This window comes from Lontra canadensis, unplaced genomic scaffold (genome assembly GCF_010015895.1).
Source record: "Lontra canadensis isolate GAN:19392208 unplaced genomic scaffold, GSC_riverotter_1.0 scaffold2572, whole genome shotgun sequence".
Lineage (NCBI taxonomy): Eukaryota > Metazoa > Chordata > Mammalia > Carnivora > Mustelidae > Lontra > Lontra canadensis.
Genome location: NW_022633556.1, coordinates 899 through 5594, shown reverse-complemented (window position 1 = coordinate 5594; position 4696 = coordinate 899). Strand labels below are relative to the sequence as shown.

Below are 4696 nucleotides of genomic sequence, written 5' to 3'. Positions count from 1 at the left end.
ACCACCAGAATATGTGGTTCCACATAGTCTTCCTCTTCACAAAGCAGGCACTTTTCAGTATGGAGAAGAAATAGTCTACGAATGTGAAGGAGGTTTTGGGACTAATGGATCTGCATCTATAAAGTGTTTAGGAGGAAAATGGTCTCATCCACCAGAATGCATAAGTACAGTGTATTTAATTTTACTCTAAAGTTGATCAATATTCTTAATTCAGAGCATAAATGGTACAAATATGAAACCAGGCAGTAATTCTAGAATTTAACAAGGTATCTCTAGAAAGTTGTGGAGTCTGGTAGAGAATTAATAACCCTACTAATAATAAAAATGTGACAGCATGAGCCCAAATTATTTCACTTTCACGTCACTTCATGTGCACATTCAACATCCACTGATACATATCCACAGAATCCTCCTCTCTGTGCCTGGATCACAGCTGGTCCCTGCTCAGCAAGCTCATCATTATTTTTTTTTTTTAAGATTTTTTTTTTTTTTTTTTTTTTTGATAGAGAGATCACAAGCAGGCAGAGAGGCAGGCAGAGAGAGAGGAGGAAGCAGGCTCCCTGCTGAGCAGAGAGCCCGATGCGGGGCTCGATCCCAGGACTCCGAGATCATGACCTGAGCCGAAGGCAGCGGCTTAACCCACTGAGCCACCCAGGCACCCCCAAGCTCATCATTATTCAATTTACTGTTAGTTTATCAGTTATCTCCTTAGAAGTATACTTTTCTAAGATATTTGATATAATTAAAAGTAACAGATTTTGACAGAAACCAAAGATACAAATACATTCATAATGTAGATGGCTCATATGAGCAAAAAAGAATTTCAGTGTAAGAAATGTGATATCAAGCATTACATGTATCTCTACCTTTTCAGACTTCCCATATCATCGTCCCCATATTTTACTTTTGATAAACATAGGGCAATTCAATATAATTAAGACAAAAGACTTCTAACACAATTTTTCAACTTATAAAAATTATGTATAGTGCCCATTGGTTTGACGTGTACTTATTATTCTACATTCTAGTTATTGGTCATTATGTATTTTAAACGATTTGCCAAAGAAGTACATGTTCTTTTCTTTCAGAAACGGATTGTTTTGGCCTACCTGACTTTGATATTGCCATACCCATAGGCCCGAAGAAGGACTCATATAGGTCAGAAGAAAAAGTGACTTATATGTGTCCAAATAATTACCAATTGGATGGACCCAATTTTATACAGTGTATTAAAAGCCAATGGATAGGAAAGCCAACATGCAAAGGTACTTTGATAAAATTTTAGAATCTATTTATCAAAATGTCTTAAGAAATATAAGATACAATTCCCTCTAACGTCATTTAAACAATGGACATAGATTATTGTTTGAGGCCAGGTCAAAGAAGGTTTATGCTTTAACATAAAGGAATGAAACTGTGTACTCATTGGTTAGTCAGAGCCCAGTGGTTCTCAAACTATGGTCCCTGCAATAGCCCCATCAGCATCTTCTGGACAATCGTTAGAAATGCAACGTAATTCACTGGCTCGCTCAGACCTGTCGTGTCAAAAACTCTGGGGCTGCAACCCTGTAAGTGTCTCAACAATTCCCAAGGGATTCAATGTGTGCTCCAGTTTAGGAACCATAGCTGTGGCCTGTTGTTCTTTACACCCACCTGAATCTCACTAGTGAATTACACTTTGAATTCTTATTGAAATGTCCTTAAGCATTGGCAAAATAATAATAATAATAATAATAATAATAATAATTGAAGAGTGTTTTTAGAAATTAAACATGTATTTTTCTGTTCTTTTCCTCATCTCCTGTTTGGATCCTTAGTTAATCATCTTCTCCCTTCAACTCTAATAATCTTTAAAGTGTGTTAATTCTTCATTTATTGTCTAAGGAAGTGCCTACCGTCTTTATTTTTCTAAGGGCCTAAAATCACATTCCTAAACAGGATGATTGCAAGCCAAAATTTAACATCAAATGATTTGTTTATTATTATTTTCCTGTGGTTTACAAATTCATATTGAATTTATATAGTTTGTAATATTGATTTTACTAAAAATGGGAAATGTCCAGAAAAATTCTCATTTTCATAGGAGTTTAAATCTTATCAAAAGATATTTTCTCCTTTTCTTCAATCTTATATGTAAATTTCCTAAATTGGTACTCTTTCATGACAGATTAACTATTGATTTTAAATCTCCCTTATCCCATTCATTGATTTGCTACTCAAAATGATCATTACGTTAGAGATGCTATTTTTTTCTTTCTATTCAGATATTTCCTGTGAGAATCCACCCAAAGTGGAAAATGCTATTATACTAAATGAGAAGGCTAGGTATCTACCTGATGAGACTGCACGTTATAAATGCATCAAACCTTTTGAACTGTTTGGGGAAGTAGAAGTGACATGTTTCAATGGGAATTGGTCACGGCCACCTCAGTGTGCAGGTAAAGTATCTTATTTCACCTTGGGTTTTAGAGAATATTTTAGGGACTAAATATGTCAATATAAATAAATATAGTGACATAGTTCTTATGGACTCTTATTTTTAATCCCAAATAAAATGATGGTGCTTAAAATCCAATTTTTTCTTTTTGTTGACTGCATAGTGATAATATATATTTATTTTATGAAATATTTGGCCACATTAGGACTGTTGGAATCATGGAAAATTTTCTCTCTCTCTTTTTTTTTAGAGAGAGAGCACATGAGTGTAAGCAGTGAGGGGAAGAGCAGAGGGGAGGGAGAGAGAGAATCTTTAGCAGATGCCACCCTGAGCATGGAGCCCAACACTGGATCTTATGACCCTAAGAACATGACCAGAGCAGAAATCAAGAGTCAGACGTTTAATCAACTGAGCCACTCAGGCGCCCAGAAAATTCTCTATCTTAAGTGTTAAGAAGCTCAGTTATTTCCTGAGGAATAAATGTACTAAACATAATTTAGGGGTGGGGGCTACTTCACTTTGAGACACACAATCAATCAGCAGCTGGGGCATGATCATGGAATGTGATATGAATTTGGGCTTCTTCAGCATGTGGACTATAAAAGGGTAGGTTTCTAGCTGAGCTCAACCAGAGAATTTGTACATATAGAAAAAAACTCTGAGAACTTGGTCATAGGACACTCAAGTATTTAGAGTTTAGGAAATATTATAGGAGGAGATATTATAGCTGCTTGTTTTTCAAATCAAATTTTGCCTGGCATATATACTTTCCAGTCTTTTACTTTGAGCCCACTTGTGTTTTCACGTTGAAGTTAGTTTTTTTTAGTTGTCATATAGTCGGCTCTTGTTTGCATGTCCACTCTGCCACTTTTAGTCTTTTAACTGAAGAATTTAAGCCATTTACACTTAAAGTAATTATCAATAGATTAGGGGCTGTGTCAGCCATTTTGTTATTTGCCTTGAGTTTCTTTCCTCTGTTTCTCACTCCCATTTCTTTTTTTTTTTTTTCTTGCCATCCCTGTGGATTTTTGGAACATTTAAAATAATTTTATTTTAATATGCTTTTGTTATTCTGGAGCATATCTCTTTGTATAGTTTTATCCATGGTTGCGCAAGGTATTAAGATGCACATATATAGCTTGTCACTTCTCCCCCTGGTTTTGACATTTTATCACTTCAGGTGAAATGAGGAAACCATACTTCCATTTAAGTCCATTCACCCTCCCCACATTTTATTTTATTTTATTTATTTTATTTTATTTTATTTTTAATTTATTGGGAGAGAAAGAGAGAGAGAAAGGGATTGGAGTGGTATAGGGAGGAGAGAGAAAATCTTCAGCAGACTCCACGCCCAGCTTGGAGCCTGACACAGGGCTCAATTTCACAACCCTGACATCATGACCTGAGCTAAAGTCAAGAGTGGACACTTAACCAACTGACTGAGTCTCCCAGGCACCCGTACGTTCCCCACAGTTCAAACATAAGTGTCTGAAGTATTTCTTCTACATGTATGGAGCACCATATCAAATGATATAATGTCGCACAAACACCAAACCTAACAAACTCCTTAGGAAAAAGAAAGTCCATCATATTTACCCTTATTTTTTCAGTCTGTTGTTTTTTCTTCCTTAGTTTTTTCTCAATCCTTGCTCTGTTATATTTTTCCTGATATCTGAAGAATTCCTTTAGCAATTCTTTAAAGACAGATTTGCTGGAAATAAATGCTCTGTTTCCCTTTGTCTCAGAATATCTTCTTCTCTCCCTTAAACCCCAATGGATACAATGACAGATTTAGCATTCAGGGCTGACAGTTCTTGTCTTCTAGCACTTGAAAAATGTTGTCACTTCTTTCTGCTTTGAAGGTCACAGATGAGGACCCCACTGACATTTGAATCCTTTCTCCCTTATTAGTTTGCATAGTTTCTATGTAGCTGCTTTTGAGATTTTTTTCTTTTCCTTTACTTTTCCTCAGTTTAATTATGGTGTATGTTGGCATGATTTTTTGGGGGGTTTGTCCTATTTGGCTTTTTCAATATGAATGTTTATGGCTTGTAAAAATTTGGGAAATTTTCAGTCTGTATTTTTGAAATTTTTTTTGGTTTTGTTTTCAATCTATTTTCAAAATGAGTCATTTATATTCTATAGTCAAGTTTATTTAGCCTTCTGTCATCCGTAATCCATAATTGAGTCCATCCAGTGAGGTTTTTTTTGATTCCACTATTATATTTTTCAGTTCTATTATTCCCGCTAGACTTTTGA

At 35.4% G+C, this 4696-nt stretch overlaps 1 long non-coding RNA gene across 1 annotated transcript; it reads left to right on the top strand.

Moving 5' to 3' along the window:
* Positions 1-55: 55 nt before the first annotated feature.
* LOC116863726 lies at positions 56-2400 on the top strand. The gene is made up of 3 exons (XR_004381850.1): positions 56-164; positions 1089-1265; positions 2265-2400. It is a non-coding gene; the product is annotated as an uncharacterized LOC116863726 (long non-coding RNA).
* The last annotated feature ends 2296 nt before the right edge of the window (positions 2401-4696 follow it).